Here is a 20,860-nt window from a genome sequence, read left to right as displayed (position 1 = left end):
ACTTTTATCTTAGCTGCCTTTTAAAACTGAAAAGCCTGAAATGTGTTTCCATTTCCTCACAGGGAAAGTGCTCCAGGTTGCTGATAAGTTTGGTTGCCCTTTTCTGCACCATTTCCAGCTCTATAATATCCCTTGTGCGATTATCATATTTCCCTTTGTTTATGAAATTCATTTTAAAAAAGAAAATCTGACCCAAGAATTCTTCTGCAGGGCTAATCTGAATCTAGATATATACTATGCAAATAGTTTCTAAAATGCAATAGAGATAGAACACACTTATTTATTTATTTATCCATTTGATTTCTATAACGCCCTTCCAAAAATGGCTCGTTGTGGTTTACACAGAGAAATATAAATAGATAAGATGGCTTCCTGTCCCCAAAGGGCTCACAATCTAAAAAGAAACATAAGATAGATACCAGCAACAGTCACTGGAGGTACTGTGCTGGGGGTGGATAGGGCCAGTTGTGTAAAGTTTTACACAAAACTTTATGTATCTGATAAGTTTCCTGCCTCTCAACTAGGCAAGTTTTACACAACTTGCAGTTGTGTAAAAGTGCCAGAACTCAACATGACCCAGTGTGCCATCAGAATGGGAATGGGGACATAGCTCAGTGGTAGAGCATCTGCTTTGCATGCAAAAGGTCCCAGATTCAATCTCTGGCATCTCCAGGGATTGAGAAAGACTCCTGCCTGAGTCCTTGATGAACTACTGCCAGTCAGTAGTTCATCTACTGAGGTGGATGGACCAGTGGTCTGACTTGGTATAAGGCAGCTTCCTATGTACCTAATCTATGGAATGATCTACATCTGAGCTGTAATGAATATAAGCAATTATCATCTGGAGTTTGGCCATTATGTTGTCAAGTCTCTATGCCCTCTTCAGTGATTGTTAGGAACATAGACCAATGCTGTGTAGACTTACAATTGACTGGTATTCTGACTGGCGCTTTCTAATAATGTGGAGGGCATACAAGTCTCCCCTCCATGCTGCCATTGCCTAATTGCATGGGAAGATGTTTCACCTAAGCCATCCCTCAAGCAGTGCATTAACTACTACTCTAAAGCAGAACTGTGCTTAATCCATATATTATAGGATTGTTCAAATGACAACCCCACTACACACACACACACACACACACACACACACACACACACAGGTGACAATGCACTGGTGGAAGTCATGCAAACCCATGCCATTCCACTTTGTAATTAGGATGAGCTGTCAGCATGTCATCCAAACTGACCCATGGTGATGGATAAGTTCCATGCCTCTAAACTAGGCATTTGAAAAATGTTTCAACATCGAAATGGGCTGCTTCAAGTGTTTTGAGCTCAAAACAACTACATTTTGACTGAAACATTTCAACATTTTGAGTGCCATTTTAGAGGCCTGTTTTCCCCTTGCTGATTGGTTTTTTGACACTGCCTTCCAATTGGCTTGTGATCCCCTAAGAAACATAGGAAACTACCATATACAGAGTCAGACCATTGGTCTATCTAGCTCAGTATTGTCTTCACAGACTGGCAGCGGCTTCTCCAGGACTGCAGGCAGGAATCTCTCTCAGCCCTATCTTGGAGAAGCCAGGGAGGGAAATTGAAACCTTCTGCTCTTCCCAGAGCGGCTTCATTCCCTGAGGGGAATATCTTGCAGTGCTCACACATCAAGTCTCCCATTCATATGCAACCAGGGCAGACCCTGCTTAGCTACGGGGAGAAGTCATGCTTGCTACCACAAGACCAGCTCTTCTCTCCCTTGCTTCTAGGTTGGCTTGCTATCATACAAATCAAGTGTTGTCATAGGTGACTGGCTGGGGGAGGAAGGAGGGAGTGGGGAGTCCAAAAGGAGGGACTTTCAAAATGTATACAAAGGGCCTGGGAGGCAGAGAGAGCCCTTATAGTGTGCCTCTCTTGAAGAGGATGCATCAGGAGAGGAGGAAGGAAGGTTTGTTTTTGTTGTTTTCTTTTCTCACCACTGAGTATAATGTACTGTGCTATTGCTGTTATAATTGTCTGGTTTTGCTGGATCTCAGATAGATAAAGGCAGAACTTGGGTGCCAGTCTTCCTTGAGTTGCAGTTGTGTGTGTGTGTGTGTGTGTGTGTGTGTGTGAGAGAGAGAGAGAGAGAGAGAGAGAGAGAGAGAGAGTGAGTTGCAGTAAGAAACATCTCTCTCTCTCTCTCTCTCTCTCTCTCTCTCTCTCTCTCTCTCTCTCTCTCTCACACACACACACACACACACACACACACACACACACACACACACACACTTTCTTGGTGGTTGCTGTGATGAGCTCCATGTCTGGCCTTGAGACTAACTTGTGCTTCACTCACTGCTCTGGTCTGATCTGCAATCTGCATTACAAGGTGTACTCAGTCAAAATGTGGCTGAAGTTGCTCTAGTTGAGCTTCTGGCTATGCTTGCTGCTAAGGGTACTTCTTTGGAAGTTGTTGCAATGCTAGGAATGTAAGGAGTCATAATTGTGTGTGAGAGAGCCACTTCTGCCAATGATGTTACTGCAGCACAGGCACTGTGGCTGGCTGTGAATTCTGGGTCAGGGATTCTTTTTTGGACTGTGTTTGAAATGTGTGTTCTGTGTTGGGAGGGACAGATTATCTCTGTGTTTCTGCAGTGCTTTTCTTTTTCAAGGCAGGGTTGCAAAAGGCATTGCAAATTGCATTGTAAAACTTGTGTGTGCACACTGTGAGTGCAGCTTTTTTTTGGCCATAGGGCCAATGTGTTTACATAACACCTCATTGCTCCTAAGGACACCAAAGTGGGTTGTGTAGTAGGGCATGATGGGTGCTCCCAACCAACCAACCCACAAAAGAAATGGGCAGCGGGTGATTTTTAACAAATTTGTAACCTTTTCCCCAACCCCCATAGGATCCAATGGGGACTTGGGGGAAAGATTTAAAAATGGTTAAAAATCACCCACTTGCCTATTTCTTTTGTAGATTGGTTCGTAAGTAGCACCCATCATGCCCTATCACCCAAACCACTTTGGTGCCCCTAGTTGTTTCGAGTTTTCCCATTGTTCCCTATGGCCTAAACACTTGAAATGTTTCAAGTTTTGTTCCGTCTTAACAGCCAGTTCTACTGCTGTTTTGATGAAATGCTTTGGACATTTGCATTTTAAACTCGAAACAAAACAAAATCCGTTTTATGTATGCCCCTAATCTAAACATTATTGGAAGTTATAATAGTTTATTCTATGTTTTTCCCATTGACAATGTAATGTGGGTTATGAATCTTTCTTCAGACTTTCCTCAGTAATATTTATTTCCTCAGAAATAGTCCTTAGGGATTTTTTCCTCAGTAACAAAATAAATTTCTTGCTAAACTAAATCTTAACATGTACATTTTCATATTAAATGATAGCTTTTTTTGTATGGAAAAATCAAGAGGCACCCACCTGGTGGCAACAATTACAATCAAGGACAAACCATTTCATAGAACACATTTTCATTTTTGCCGGAAGAGGAAAGGCCTATAGTCAACATTTTTCTCTTTTTAAAAATGATTTAACATTCTTCTTTTGTTTATTTCAAAAGGCAATTTTACATTTCATTAGGTACAACAAAATGCCATCAGTCTTCTATACAGTTACAATCACAAGTAATAGTACTCAGCCTACAAAGGTTAACACAAAGTGCAAATTTTGCAAAGCGTACACAAGGTAGGATAAAGACCCCTTTTTACGATGTCACTGAAGAAAGTATATTGTGTCAAGATATAAGTGGGCATATTGCCTTCCAGTATATCAAACATAAGTGATTTGAACTGACTCCAAAGACATTTTCTAGCCAAAAGGAGAAGAGGGACTTGGGAATGATGTACTAGGAACTAAGCAAAAAGAATTGAGTGCTGTAGGGTATTTTTCAGGTCTTTAATTGTTGACTTGACATCCACACTAATGCTGCACCAGTAGAATGACACTGCTCACCCAGCAAATACAGGATGTGGTGATTTTGCTCAACAACAACAACAACAACAAATATTTATATACTGCTTTTCAACAAACGTTTCCAAATGGTTTACATAGAGGAAAGATAGATAGATAGATAGATAGATAGATAGATAGATAGATAGATAGATAGATAGATATGGCTCCCTGTCCCCAAAGGGTTCACAATCTAATTTTTTTTAAAGGAAAGAAAAAGAAAAGGAAAGAAGAAACAGCCCAGCTAGGGAAGATAAAAATCCCACAAGCAATAAATAAATAATATAAGGGAAGGCAGCAATTAATCCAATAAATCCAATAAGGTAGGCAGCAAACCTCCGTGAAGACCAGAGACTCCACAGTGACTCAGCCAGCAGCAGCAGCAACTCTCTGATGTGGAAGCTTGAGAAAGAACAATTTTCCTAGGCCAGGGTATGTCCTTAAGTACATTTTGAATCCCTTTCCTTTGCTGCACACCCTCCTTGTCCCTCATCCCTGGCCAATGGGGTGACAGTTGTCATTGAGATGCACAATTGGCAAGCCAACCAAAGGAGCAGACACATCTGACCAATCAGGGCAGTGGCAGCTCAGCCAATCTTTGAAAGTGTCACAGAGTGTCACAAAATGGCCACTGTCGCTTCAGTGGAAATGGTGGCTTGAGCCATCAAGCCACCTTCAAGCTGGTTTGGTTCAAGGCTTGGCCCAGTTTGAGCTCAGACCAACCATATACTTTCAATGGTGGGTTCAGCTTGAACTCAAGTCTTTGAGGCAAGCCAGCTTGACCTTGAGCTGGCTCGATTCTGAGCCAGCTCGCACACCCCTAGCGTTGAATGATTTAGCTTTTTCAGAGAATCAGGTTCTTCTAATATTAATTGTGAGTTCTTTCTAATATTTGTTCAGTATTAATTCATTAATCATACACTGCCAAAAGAACCATACAAGTCATTAAATACATCACTGTGTCAAGACTCATGACCATAAAGCTTAATTTTCATTCATTCATTCATTCATTTAACATATTTTTATACCACCCCAAACTCATGTCTCTGGGTGGTTTACAACAAAGTTTTAAACCTGGGATATTCTGAAAGCCTGGCTGGAGACTTGTTATAATTCCATTTAAAATACTCACTGGTTTCTGAAGTGAGAATTATTAATTTCCTATACAGAAGGAAATAACAGGAATATGATTATTAACAGGAATATTAACAGGAATATGGTTACACTTAGAAATATGTATAAACTAAAAGTGCTAGTAAAACCAAACCTCATAGATATGTCTAATAATGGAACACATGCATATGGAATATCTGAAAGCCTTTTACTTTGGCAGTGTAGCAGCTAGAAACAGTCAGCTTTTTGTAGGTTGCCACAAAATGACTCACCAAGAAAAGATTATCTTTATGCTGACATGTAGAGAATTAGTACTAAAATGAATTGTGTTAAATTTATTCAGCTGTCTCTCATAGTCCAGATGTACTTATTCAAATGACAGTTTTTAGTTATGCTGAATAAATTCCAGAAAGAACTGGCATGTTTTAACAGTTCTTTATAATCAATTACTTTCTAGGCCCAGGCCCTGCATTTACTCAATTATCATTTCTCTCTTGGTATAATTCTCATCTCCAAATGTGGAGGGATCTGTTTTCAAGATGTCCTGCCATTGATGTTTAAACCTATTGGTCTGGTTTGCTGGTAGTCAAAATGAATACAATTAATATTAGGAAAAAAATTAAATTAAAAAAAAAACAACCCACACATTTGCACTTTATCATTATTAACTACCTGTCATCATCCTGAATTGCACTTATTTTCATAAGTACCTATGTAGCATTTATTTAATAGAGTCATCCTTATATAATGAGAATCTGCTGTTAATAATGATACTTTAGAATTTAGGTAAGCTAATATTTTTGGGGTAAGGGAGCCTAGTCTAGGGAGCCTATAAATAAATATATAAATAATAGTCAAAATGGGAGAAGCATCTTACAGCATAGACACAATCCACCTGTTCCCAAGGATTGCTGCCCACTTGACAAGGTCATCTGAGGGGGCTCTGCTCTGGGTGCCGACAATGAGGGAGGCTCGGTTGTCATGCATGCGGGACAGGGCCTTCTCTATTGCTGCCCCCAGACTGTTCTCCCAGTGGCTATTCGCTCCTCTGTCTCCATCACAGTTTTTAGAAAGCATGTTAAATCTTGGCTTTTTACCCAGGCTTTTATATGATTGTCTCTACTGCTGCTTCTTTGTATTTTGTACAGTTTTTATGCTTATATTTTAAATCTTTTTAGTCAGATTTGTTTTATATTTTAGCTTAATATTTTACTTGTGTCATTTTTATAGTCTTGTTTTTAATTTTTGTGTAAACCACCTTGGGATTCTTTTAATGAAAGGCGGTTTACAAACTTAACAATGAATGAATGAATGAATTCCTTAGGAGCCACAGAGGTTCTGCTCATCTGCTAGCAGTGCCAACAGGCTTTCCAGACAGGCTTTCCAGACCTGATCCTTCATCAGCATGCCCCACGTTCTTGCACCATATGTAAGGCAGTGTTTAATGAAATGTTCATATTCATTTCATGTGTTCATGAAAAAGAAACATAGTTGTACAAGAAATAGTTGAATGGAAGGGGAAAGTACATAGGTGTTAAAATGAAAGTTGAATGGAAACAGGTAATTGGTTGAAAGTTGAATGGAAATAGACCCTCAAGATGTACCTGTTCTTGCAGGCTTTTAAATGGAATTAATTTTTATAATTTGTTTCAAAAACTTGTTTTATAAGATTGTTTTAATTGTGTTTTGTGGCTTTTTAATCTCTTTTTACTTTTTATATTTTAAATTTTGTACATCACCTAGAAATGTACATATCAGGCAGTATTAAAATATGATAAATAAATAAAATAATAACTAATAGAGTGTTTGAGACATCATTGCATGGGTAGAAGTGTGAGCCATCTTGGTCAGCATTATCATCTAGAGTTCTTATAAAGAATAGTCCAACAGAGGAAATGAAAATTTGGCAGAGTTTGCTGGTGGCACTAATATAGAAGCCAGTCTTAATTTGGTGATCAGTATGAATTCATTCAAGAGTTTTAGAATTATTTCTCAGATGCAATATGAAATACCATTTTGCTTAGTGCTGAATGTGGTTTTTGAACCCTGAGACAAATTTAGTTGCATAAAGTACACTTTAGGATGCAAAACCAGCCTTCTGTTGAATAAATCTGTTGACCCCTGCTAACTGGGCAGTCCTCTGCTAACTAGGCAAAGAGGCACCTTTTTAATGTGGTGATTCTCTTTATTTAGCAGGGGGAGAGTAACTGGCCCTATCCACCCCCAGCACAGTACTTCCAGTGACTGCTGCTGGAGTCTGTCTGCTTCTTTTTAGATTGTGAGCCCTTTGGTGAAGGTAGCCATTTTATTTATTTATTATTTCTCTATGTAAACTGCTCTGGAAACTTTTATAGAAAAGCGGTATATAAATTGTTGTTGTAGTAGTAGTAAATTTCACCCTACAAATCTCTCCAATATGTGCCAAGAAAGAATTCATATTGGACTTCAGGGCTCATCCTTGATGGTCCAATGATGGAGCAGGGAAAGGTCTAGAAATCTCTTCAGGGCTACACACCCATTTTGGATGAGTGGAAGGGATAGAGGACCCTATTGTACTATGTTTGACCTGTTGTAGTGTATACTAAGAGCTTAAGATGAAATACACTAATAGACTAATTTAAAAAGCACAGATACTTCCCCTTAATTGGTACAGAGAGGCTTAAAGACAGAGTTGCTGGTGATGATACGCAGAAATTAGCACTAGTGGAAAACAAAGGCCAATACACAGATAGGAATATACTCATGATGCCATCAACTACTCTACTTTCCCATTATGAATTGCCAAATGGCCTGAAATGAAATGTAATTTAGGGAAATGGTTGAACTTGGCAAAGTAAGACCTGCAAAAAGTCCAATTCCTTCTCCCACAGCTCCTCTTGTCCTAAGACTGACTGAACTGAAATCAGAGTTATCAAAAATTAAGAAAACCCATTTCCACAGTAGTATGTAAGAGATTTTTTGTAGCTTGCTTTTGAGTCTCCACTGCAAACATCTTCCAATATGTCAGAAAATGTGTAGTGGAAATAAGATCTGGCAGCTTCCTTGCCTGTTATAAAAAGACAGAAACCCATAACGAATGAAAGAACACAAAACTGCTATTGCCATCTGTGGAGCTCCCAAACCTCTTATAATTTTATAGCAAAAGGCTGCCAACATCTTTGAAAGCCAACATCCAGATTAAAAACATGCACACTGCACAGTGAAAAATTAAGCTAAGGTTGTAGGATAATTCAAATAATTCTTTTAAAAAACACCCCAAGAATAAAATGATAAAGCTGACAATTATAAACAAGAAGATCAAAACAAGAAAGTAGAGCATCAGGGGGAAAGGTAAGAGAACTCCCAGAAAATATATAACTGTTTCTAATATAAATAGTTAAGCAGAAAGGTTAACAAACCAGTAGTTTTCCAGCTTGCTGCACAGTTTAAAATGTTTGGGTTGGGTGCTCTCATCACCCAATAGTCAAACAACGATGATGAATTGGGACACTTCATCCCGCTAAAATAAATTTTGAATTTTAGAACTGTAGCACTAAGAAGCTTTCCCCTAGAGATATTAATGTTTAAAGTAAAATCAAATATTAATAGTTGGACATTGGTCATTTTAAAAAATCTACATAACCAGTTAGTCTAATGCATTTTTGTAACTTTTAAGGGTAGAGAATTTCATTTCTCATTCTCTTTCAAAGTACTATCCAGGAGTAGTGCCAAAAGTACACACCATCTCAATTACCTCTTTGAATCTTTGACCTAGCTTTTGGAGATCTTGAGCCTTCCAGAAGTGGAGAAGGTTCACCTAATTTAAAAGGAAATCTCAGAATTTGCATTGAGCCTGAACTGAGTGCCCCATGAAAGATACTCATGTTCAGATTTTTGAATATTTTCCTAATCCACAGTTCCATCTCAGTGTTGAAAAGCCACTCTCACACTTTCTTTTCTGTAAAAGCTAGTTTTCTTAGTGCCAGTATACTAAGCTTATGTTATAGCTATCATGGAGGCTGCTTCAAATCATTCCAGACAGGGTCTGTTACCACATAGTGGAGCAGATTAGCTCAGTAATTATCACCATGTCACCACAGACCTGACTTTAGGGATTTGTATGTAGGCATGCTGAAGATCATCCAATTCATGTGGCAAGGTTCTGTACACCATTATTTCACCTTCTGAAGCAGTTGCCACATGGAAAGATTTAAATTATCTCAACATGGCTACCACAACATGTAAAGGTGGCCCTGTGTGTCCCTTAGTCTGGTAATTCTGAGGGTGGCTTCCGATGACCGAGGAGAGAACCAGAGGTTCCCAGCAAGTGCATGCTCCCAGCACGAGCCAGTACTTCCACCTACTTCTATGTCATCTGATGCTACCAATGTCAGGTGAGGAATGTCAGGTTCCCTCCACTGTCCAACATTTTCTGCCCAACTTCAACAATTGGTTGCAGATGTTGGATGAATGTTAGGTGGGGGGGGAACCTGGCATTCACCACCCAACCTTGGTGGCTTGAGAAAACATGGAAGGGGACTGAAATATCAGCTCATGCCTGGAGCGCACCCTCACCAGGAACCTCTACTTCCCTCCTGTAGTGGATTTAACCTCGCCTTGTCTCAAAGGAAGACCACGTGAGGGGAAGAAAAATGTTGAAACATCTTCTCTCTTGCTTTCACCCACAAAGGCTGAACTTAAACTGTTCCTTTAGTAGCTCAATCGCTGCCACCATGCCCACTTTTTAACAGTTTAATTCCCCCCCCCGCCCGGGTGTGGGTGAAATTTCAGGGAACTCTCCTTCTCGTTACCAATGGAAAAGTACAACCCCCCCCCCAAAAAAAACACACCCTTCCACGTGCAGCCTACACGAGCAAACTCGGTAGAGTTGCTGAGCAAACAAACTTGAGATGTGTGTTGCACCAGAGTAAAACTCATTTTCAGCCCTCCTTTCCTGAGTTAAAAATCCACTCCAAAAGGCTGGTTAAAACTGCAAAGGACAAAAGGGAAAATAAACTTTATTTAAAATACTACAGACTGCTTCCATCTGAGGCTTTCTCAACTTTTAGTTACAGGTACAGGAAATACTCAGTAACTACAAGAATACTTCAAAAGGCACCCTCAGATGACATTGGGGTGGCACACTTTAAAAATTGTGGTTACATTTCAAAAACATCCAGCTGTTTTTGAACTACAACTCCTAGCATCCTCAGCCACAATAATGGCTGGGGATGCTGGGAGTTTTAGTTAAAAAACAGCTGGAGGGCCAAGGTTCCCCACCCCTGACCTAGACAGAGGGAATGCTTTCCTATTGGTTCTGCTGGACCTCTCAGTGGCATTTGATACCATCAACCATGGTATCCTTCTGGACCACCTCACGGGTATGGAGATTGGGGGCACTGCATTATAGTAATTCTGGTCCATTCATGAGGGGAAGTTCCAGAAGGTCAGCTGGGGGACCTCTACTTGACTCCCTGGCTGTTGGCCTATGGTGTCCCACAGGACTCTGTTTTGTCCCCTGTGCTGTTTAATATCAAAATGAAACTGCTGGGAGATGTCAATAGGAGATTGAGACTGAAGTGTCATCAATATGCAGATGACACTCTGCTCTGCCTCCTATTGTCATTTTAGGGATGTGGTGGATAAGCCAGACAAGACTGAGAGGTTTTTGGTCAGTAGGAAACCAGCCAGGATGGATTTAACTGGCTCTGGATGGGGTTGCACGCCCTTTGAAAGAGCAAGTGTGCAGCTTGGGGTGGACCTGGCTCTACTTTTCAATGTTCAGGAAGAAGTGGTAACCAGGGGTGCCTTTGCAGTGCTTTGACTAGTGTGTCAGCTGCATCCCTTTCTAAAGAAGGCAGATCTGGCCATGGTTACTCATGCTTTAGTCAAATCACGAGTGAATTAGTATATTGTACTCTATGTGGAGCTGCCCTTGAATATTTGGAAATTTCAGTTGGTGCAGAATGCAGCATATTACACCTGTTTTGAAAGAGCTGCACTGGTTGCCAATTTATTTCTGGATGCAGTTCAAAGTACTGGTTATCATCTTTAAAACCCTTAATGATTTGGGCCCTGGATAGCTGAAGGATCACATGCTCCCACAGCCCTTTCGCTAATCACATGTGCCGGGATGATATCGTCTCTACCAATCCATACATACAGTATCACTGGAGCTTCTCCAAGGCAGAAGTGTGAAGCAAACCAGGCTTCAGGGTGTCACAGCAGGAATATATAAGCTGACACAATTCCCGTGACAGTCCCTTTGGCTACTATTATGTAAACTGGGTTGTGGTGGTGGTGGTTGTTGTTGTTTTTGAAAAGCAATATATTAAAAACTATGGCTGACATCCAGATGAATGATGCATAGACTGAATGATATTTCATATTTGCAATGGTGGAGGAGGATTCCCCACCCCACAATATCCCTTCCCTCTCAGCCCTCCTGAAAATATGCCCCTGGGGGCTGCAGGAACCTCAGGACATATTTTTGGAAGGCAAAGAGATCTGCAGAAGGAAAGGGAGATGGGCAAACATTGTCCCCATTGCATGTGCAAAATGTTATTTGGCACATACAGTGGCCCCATTCACATGTAATGCCAAACTGCAGTTAAAGGCGGCAGCGATTAGAATTCCTGTATTTCGGAATGCATGAAACCACGGTTTTGCATCCAAAGCGACATGCAGTTTCCTTCGCCAAACTCCAAATTGAACCAACAGTTTGTAGTGAGTTTCGCCACTGCAACCTGAGGTTTTGGGGTGGCAGCATTATGACTGAATGCAGATGCTGCCATAACCATGGTTTTGTGCTGTTTCTGGAACAACAACAACATAGAGAGGGCAGCCCAGACCCACCCAGGAATGTGCCCACTCCATGCTTACCACACTTCTCTATGGCTGCCTTTCTGAGCACTTACCCTGCACCCTGTCTCTGAACTACTGAAGCCATTTTCTGGCAACAGGGATGCCGCCACACCCCATCCAAAGCTTCTAAGCCTATCAAATTGAAAAGTCACACGTGGGGTGGTGGTTTTGCTGCTTCCCATTGTGCTTCTGGCAATCAGAAGAGAAAGGGGACAGGTTGGTGAGATGGGCACTATGCTCTTTGCTCTCTGAAAATGAATCGATAGAGAAGTATGTTCACAAGTACATGCAGTCACAGTGGCAATATAAACCAGGCAACCTGATTAGATCACTGCAAATATAACATATACAAATATAACTCTTTGTTCTTTTAGATGCCAGGTGAAGACCTTTTTGTTCACTCAGACCTTTTAAATTTTGATCTGATTGTAACTGACGGTTTAAAATGTTGTTTAAATTGCTTTGTATTGTATTTTGTATTCCCCGCCTTGTGTATCTTTATCTCATGTTCTAATGTTGTGTTGCAAGCTGCCCAGAGAACAATTTAGTATGGGGTGGCTAACAAATAAAGTTTATTATTATTTCTTCTTCTTCTTCTTCTTCTTCTTCTTCTTCTTCTTCTTCTTCTTCTTCTTCTTCTTCTTCTTCTTCTTCTTCTTCTTCTTCTTCTCTATATATTTAATTATCTTAGGGCCAACCTTGTATGAAACTGCGTCTGGATGTGTCTGGATGCCTGGAATCATTACCTTGGAAGCGAGCGGTAGCGAGGGAGGCGGGCAGGAATCGGCAGACTCGGGGGAACAAAGGATGTAAGGAGGAAAGGCAGAGTCGGGGGAAAGGAGGAAATGGAGGAGGAGATGGAGGTCCGGCCTGGGGAGGCAGCTGGGCAGCCAGGAAGAGGAGGCGGCAGCGGGTGGTGGTAGAGCCATGGATAGGTGGGATGCAGAGCCGCGCTTGGCTGGGAAGGAAAGTGCTGCTGGCAGCCGGGGACAAAAGAGAGTAGCCCAGCAGCGGCTGCGGTGGGGAGGTGGCAGCAGTGGGGGAGGTGGCGGTGGCAGAAATGGAGGTGTCAGCCTGGCCCAGCAGGTGGCAGAGCTTTGCCTGGCCATGAAGGGAAGCGCTGCTGGTGGCCGGGGATGAAAAGCCAAAAAAGACTGAGACAGGTGGTGGGGGCGGGTGGGCTGGAGAGACTGGGGCAGAAGGCGGGGGGAGGGCAGTAGAGACTGGAGTAGAAGGCAGGGGAGGGCTGGAGAGACTGGGGCAGAAGGGGAGGGGAGGGCAGGAGAGACTGGGGCAGAAGGCGGGGAGGGCTAGAGAGACTGGGGTAGAAGGCAAAGGGAGGGTGGGGGCAAGAGAAACTGGCACAAAAGATGAGAGGGAGGGCAGGAGAGACTGGGGCAGAAGGTGGGAGGGAGGGCAGGAGAGACTGTGGCAGAAGGTGGGAGGGAGAGCAGGAAATACTGTAGAAGAAGGCGGGGGAGGGCAGGAAAGACTGGGGTAAAGGTAAGAGAGAGGGCAGGAAAGACTGGCGTGGAAGGTAGGCGGGAGGGCAGAAGAGACTGGGGTAGAAGGCGTGAGGGAGGGCAAGAGAGACTGGGGCAGAAGGTGGGAGGGAGGGCAAGAGAGACGAGGCAGAAGGCGGGGGAGGGCAGGAGAGACTGGGGCAGAAGGTGGGGAGAGGGGGGAACTGCCAGCCCTCAAGAGCACACAGATACTCTATGCAGGTTCAGCTAGTTAGTATTATTTTATTACATGGCAGTGCAGCAATACCTGGGGTTGGATTTAAAAGTCAGACCCTTTCAGGAATTCTTGAATGGCTCAGCTATGCTTTTTGTACAATAAAGCTGGGGAGTCCTAACCCCTTCTCTTTGGGTGCAATTATGCACTAGATGGCATTACTCATGAGAAGAACTGTCCAGCAGGAGAAGCATTGCCTCCAGTTAATGGAGAGACTTTTCCTGTGTGATGCTGCTATTCTGCAGTGGACTGCTCTTTCATGGAGGCCATGGAGACAGCCATGCACTACTCATGAGAGAAGAACTGTCCTGGAGTATGCAGGGATCGGGCAGAATCACTAATAATGTGTGATGATGCCCCTTCTGCCAAGGACTGCTCTATCACTAGAGTGTAAGGCCATGTAGAACCTCATGCACGCCGGACAGCAGACCCTCATGCCGCCCGGCCTGGTTGCTCTACCCAAGCAAATTGCAAGGATGGGTACCCCAGCAATACCTCTTCCTCTCTTGATGACTGCTGCAAAGAAGCAGCCTAAGCAAGCCCTCTGCCAGCCCGGCCACTCTTTGGAACATATCCATCTTATTTTTGCCCAGCACGGTGACCTTACTCTCCTGGGATCACTGATAATCAGGATCCCCCTCTACTGTGGTTCCCTGCGGTGGCAGCGGCTGCATATGCCACAAAATGGGTCAGAACCTGGGAAATGTGAAAGAGCTTGAAGATTTATCCCTGGTCCTGGTGTTTCCCTAGTTTCCATCTTATCACTAGAGACACATGGACGCTGCCCAGACACATGGAGCAGCAAATTGTCCTTTGGATGCATGAAAGGGTTGCCTGTAGAGGAAGAGGTCACTGTGTTAAAGTTCTATGAGACAGAGAGAATGGAGGCTTCATACAAGTGGGCCCCCCTTTATTTGGCTAGCCGACCTCATGAGAGGTGGAGGACCAAATGTATTGGAGCCTCTGGTCTTCCCCAGTGGACTGGCCCTTTCATGAGAGGCTAACCTTTGGGTGGTAAGCCAACGCGGGGACAACAGTTTGGTTTGGTGTCCCTGGGCTGCTTAGACGGGGTCGGCCATTGCAAGAGCAATCCTTGGTCACAGTGGACCAGAGCCCACGATCCTTTGCCTTTCCTCATATACATATTCCCTTCTAGGAAGTGGGTACGATCCCTTTCCAGAGTAACAGAAAAATAATGTTCCTCGGCATCCCTCCATTGCCAACAATTGTGATTGTGCAAGACTGTTTTGTTCTGGGGCTCTTACGTGGATGTGAGTGCAATTTGTGAAGGCTGCAGTTTAATGCTGTCAAGAGAAGGGCTTGCAATTTAAATGAATCTAAATGCCCTTTCCCTGTCAAGGGCAGGTGTTTCATTCATTCCCAAACCATGTTTGGTACATCCCCTTGAAGATTGTGGCTGATATCGCTGACGTCCTGCAGATTTTCTGATGCCTTGACTATAGTCAGGTGATGTGAGTGCTACGGAGCTTTCTGAGATGCAGCCTTGATGGCAGAAGAAGATACTCCTCTACCCTGAAGCCAGAGGCTGCTGGGCTGTGGTTGGGGAAAATGTATGCAGTGTGATTCACAGTTACAAAAATTAACTGTGAGTTCATTATGTGCGAATGTGGCCAATGTGAGTTAGATGTCAACCAATATAATAATTAGGTAGCAACAATAGCTCAGCAATTACCTGAGCTGGAGTGAGCACCAAGACTGGAACAGACAGCTCTCTCCCACCTGTTATCTATGTAACTGGAAATCCATCTCAGTGGAAGCCAACATTATAGTGGATACTACACTTTCAGGTGCAGAGAGAATGCTGAAAATGAGGTGAGTCCTCTTCAGACCATAGCTGACATCTAGAGCAAGGAAATGCCAATGTAGAGAGAGGAGCAGACTCACAGCTCTTGCAGACTAACTGCACTGGAGAAGATGCTATTCTTGACTACCTTCCTTTCTCTAGCCTTAATGCTGCACAGTTTATGATAACTGCCCATAGCTCAGCTTTGACAATCATTCCGAGTTCCTTGGGACTCTTGCCAGACCAGGGATTGGCTTGCTCTGCCTTAGGTGGGTGTCACAGTTGAGAAGACACTTAAAGTCGGAACCTGGCAGGCATGAAAATAATATCTGACTAAGCTGAAGTTTCAGCCTAACCTGGCAGTTTACTGGGACTGGTCTCTTAAGAAAATATGCACACCTATTGTAGATTTCGATGAAGACACTTCCATGTTTCCTTTCATTATTCTGAAATTTTATTAACACTATAGCCAACAATACTTTCATACATGCTTTATCAACTTATTTTCTGCTGAATTTTGGATAACTATCATACATATTGAGGTTGTTCACATGACCCGGTGGAAAAGGCAGCAGGTGTGCAGGTCGAAGGCTGGTTGAACTCACCTCCCCCGACACCCAGACGAGCTCTTGACTGTTGCTGGGAGTGCAGAACACACTCCCAGATGATCTGCACTGTGTCCCACAGCGTGGAGCTCCGGAGGCCGGGATGAATATCCCACAATGCACCACATGGTATGCATGATGCATTGGGGGTTTTCCCAGGAGACTGGCGCTCTAGGCACCTGTTTCTGTGTCTGCTGGTGCTGAACATAGCCCCAGCAAACACACAATCCCAGAAACATGGCTAAGAGCTGGGTTAAAAAGCTCGGCTAGGCAGTGCTGCCCTACCAGGATTAGGGATGTGCTAACCGGTTCGATGTCAAGGTGGTTCAGCATAAAACAGGTTCCGTTTGATACTTCGGGGTCAAACAGAACCACCCCCTGTTCAGTCCGCTCCCAAATGGAGCCACCCTACCAGCCATTTGGGGAGGTTCACAAACTTTGTTTTAAATGTTCACTTACCCCCTCCAGGAGGCCTCCCTGAGGCTGTGGGGGTGTGTGGGTCCATGGAGATTCCTCCTCCACCTGTCGGCCTCCATTATGCAGTAAATCGCCCTGTTCAGGTGTTCTTCAGCCCTTTCTGGAACTTCCCTCCATCACGGTGGCCATTTTGGAGCCCACTGCACATGCCCTACATGGCCTGGGTCATGACCCGGCTAAAGAGAGGCCCATTGGACATGTGTGGCAGCCTCCATAATGGCCACCAGGATGGAGGGAAGGCCTGGAAAGGGCTGAAGAAACCCAAATTGGGTGATTTACTGCATAACGGAGGCTAGTGGGGGAGCAGGAATCTCTATGGACCCCCCTTCAGCCTTGGAGAAGTCCCTCAGAGGGGGTAAGTGATTTTTATTTTAAAAAATATGTTTGCGAACTCCCTGGACCAGACCGAAATGGGTGTGTGTGTGTTTCGGGGTGTGTGTGTGTGTGTGTGTGTGTGTGTGTGTGTGTACCGAACTGGCTCAGTCTGGTTTGGGTCCAGTTTGGACTCAAACCAAACCAGGCCAGCCGGTTTCATGCACACCCCTAACCAGGATCAGGCATGATCCTGGAGGTTCTCATGTGCTACCTAACCTCTGCTGGGCTTCCCTAGCCTAGGTTAGGATGCACATGAGAACAGCCTCATTGCCTGCATATAAGCCCTTTTCTGTTGCCATGTTGTCTCATAAATATTGCAAAAGGTTTTAGAGATACTAATAATGACTAATAATGATAATAATGACATTAGAGATACTAATAATGATACTAATAATGATACTAATAATAACTTTTCATGATTCAAATGAAATGAATGGCTACAGAGAACTATAACCTGAATCATCAAAATATGGTACAAGGGATACAATCCTATGTGTAGTTTATGGAAAGCTTGGTTCAAATTCCTAAAACACGAAGTTCACTTTATAGCAATAGCAATAGCAATAGCACTTACATTTATATACCGCTCTATAGCCGGAGCTCTCTAAGCGGTTTACAATGATTTTAGCATATTGCCCCCAACATTCTGGGTACTCATTTTACCAACCTCGGAAGGATGGAAGGCTGAGTCAACCTTGAGCCCCTGGTCAGGATCAAACTTGTAACCTTCTGGTTACAGGGCGGCAGTTTTACCACTGCGCCACCAGGGGCTCATTTATGGATGTTCTTTGTGAGAATGTACCTTTCTTGAGAAAGAGAGGGAGGAAAGAGTGGGGAATGTGGAAGTTTGCTGAGTAAAGAAGCTTTGTTCAGACATTATGTTGTACATATGTGCGGTATTTGTACACATATACATGATTTTATGTGAAAGACTGTATATGCTTTTATTTTGAAAAGTGAAAGGAAGCACAGGCTTCCTAAAATGCAGGGCACAAATAGAAAGTTTAGTACTACACTTCTTTATGTCACATTCAGATATGCATGTGATCTGAATAGGACATGAGAATATCATATAGATTGCATATGCATTGAACATAATGTGTGAGTAAGGCATTCATTCAAAGCAGTGTGTATGTGGCCACATTAACACGTGACATGGAAACAGAGTTGCAGGGGCCAGAGGTTTCCCTACCATTACATCCAAATGTGTGCAACTCCAGTTCTGTTCCCTCAGTGGCCCAAGGTTTTGCTCTGCAAATTGCAATTTGAACACTCAGTTTGTAGTGAGTTTTGCTGCTCATAACTGGGGTTCCCAATGCACTGGAAGTTGCATTCGCTCCAACCAGAGCTGAGGAAGGAAATTTCTCCCTCTCTCTGGGTAAGATTGACTGTGTGGGCTATCCTTCAAGCAATAAGGAAGCCTGCACAGCCAATTCCCCCTCCTTCTTGCTGACTGCAGAGAGGCCACTCACTGGACAGGAGAGTGGGGTGTGTGGAATGCAGGGATGAATGCAGCGCCTCTCTCTCTCTCTCTCTCTCTCTCTCTCTCTCTCTCTCTCTCTCTCTCCCCACACGCACACACCACACCACACACACAGAGTCCATATGTTGATGTAAATGGGATTTATATATTAGGACGATAGTGCTTTAGATGGATATAGATGATGAGTTTATGATTGGTTAATGTGATGTATTCCAGTCAAAGACCATAATAAGGATTCTGATTGAATGTTAATGGAGAAGCATCTGCTTCATTCTGATGTGAGCTGACCTAGGGCACTTGCATATGCTACAAGGTCAGGTTCTGGTGCAGAAGGCGTTTCAAGCATATTCTAACTTAAATACTCATTAATATGGAAAGACAAGAAATATCAGGAGTAGCATATAGCCAAACAGTTTTACATTTACAAGTAAGCAAATAAACGTCTTTAATGAAAAGCCATAAATGGAAATCATACTGGGAAACTGTACTGGCAGAAGACACAATAGTTCAAAAAGAGAGAGTAGATGTGCATCCCCTAAAGGAGCAGACAACTACAGGGAAGTATTGTCCTGAGAAGCAATCTCTTTTAACTCTTTTTTATCAGGCTGACCTGCTCACCATTGATTGATTGATTGATTGATTGATTGATTGATTGTTGCATTTCTATACCGCCTTTCGTTAAAAGACAACCCCAAGGCGGTTTACAAAAGTTAAAAACAGACAATAAAAACATCAGGCTAAAAAATATAAAAACATATTAAAAACAGGCATAAAAACAATACAAGTAAAAACACACAGAAGCAGCAATAAAACGATTATGTAAAAGCCTGGGTAAAAAGCCAGTTTTAACAAGCTTTCTAAAAACCATGATGAAGTCCAAGGAGCGAATGGCCACATATATTTACTTAATTCATGTGTGCGATAAAATTCCAGATTGTTTTGGTTCTAAAGATGAAAACGTCAATATAAATCCTACAGGCCAAATTCCTGTCATGTGTGGGCATATTGTTCTGAAAATGTCATTCCCTCTATAATAGTTCTGGATTGTGTTCTGAAAGAATCCCACACAGTTAGGAATTGTGTAATGTATTGTCCATCCATGCAATAGCTATACATTTCCAGGACAGGAAACACCCACTTTCATGGTTTCTTAAGCAGTAGTCCTGCAGCTTACTGGCTTATGCAATCCATTTCAGTAGAAACCTTTTACACAAAAGTTATTGTTATGAAATGTATCAATAAAACATTAATGACCTCTGCTCTGCTCTGCACCAGCAGGCTGATATTGTTCCAAACTGCTCATTTTCCATCTCTGGTAGAGACTAGAACAGCATGGCCGCTTCTGTTGACTCGAATTTTGTACATTCTTATTTACAATTAAATCACCCCAAGGCAAATGCAGGGTGATCACTGCATCATAATAGTAGGCTTGGCTTTAAACGATATTACAGTCACCAGTTGTACTAAACATGCCAAATAACCAACACATAAATATGGTTGCTTAAAGGCAGACAATATATTAATATATAATGCAGTTTAAATTTTAAAGTGGAATATATTCTTTTCATTGTATCTGATTTTACATCTGTACTGGTTATTTCAATGATCTGCTTATAAAGTATGCTGTTTGACTAAAGGCAGCTAATCTGATAGCTTCACAGGGCTCCTATAGAAATGGAACTCGCATTGGCTACAAGGATGCAAACAATGAACAAGAAAAGGTGTGCATCACTGGTTCATCAGTGAGAGCCATACTGGAAAGTTTGTAGATTGGATTAAATTTATAAATTGCTGCTAATCTGAAGACATGCATGCACAGAGGTTTTGGCCACAATGCAAAGAACCATACTATAAGTGCCATGTGCCCTAGAGGGCTCTGGGTTCATGTTTCTCAAACAGCAGACTATAATCATTCATGGCAAACCACTTTTGGCTCTAAGAGGGCTTGCAAAAATGATTAAGGATGACATTCTTTTGTTAAGAATGGAAGTGGTTTTGGTTTTCAGCATGTTGTCTGCTGTCAGAATGTTACTGGGGAAAGCAAGGAAGTGGGAATTCTTACTATCAATAGAACGCTGGAGATGTTGCACATGGAATATCATATTTATGCACCTCTTTGGGGAGGAAGATCTCATATACCCAGAATGTTGGGGGCAATATGCTAAATCATTGTAAACCGCTTAGAGAGCGGTATATAAATGTAAGTGCTATTGCTATTGCTATATAGCAAAGAATTTCCATCAAACATGGATTCTTTTCTTACTGGAAAAAATTAATGACCACAACAAATATTCAGGGACAGATTTTGTTATTGATCTGTTTGATTGTTGACAGCCATAGTTTTTGATTTGCTGCTTACATACACACCGCCAATCAAAGGGAGAGGACTGTGGGCTGCTTCTGAGAGACTCTGAAGCCTGCCCACATTGCTTGTGAAGGCAGAGATTCTCCAGGCCTACTAAGAGTGTGTCAGTGAAGCAT

This window comes from Hemicordylus capensis, chromosome 2, assembly GCF_027244095.1.
Source record: "Hemicordylus capensis ecotype Gifberg chromosome 2, rHemCap1.1.pri, whole genome shotgun sequence".
NCBI lineage: Eukaryota > Metazoa > Chordata > Lepidosauria > Squamata > Cordylidae > Hemicordylus > Hemicordylus capensis.
The sequence above is the reverse complement of the archived record's forward strand: the minus strand, read 5'-3'. Positions refer to the sequence as shown.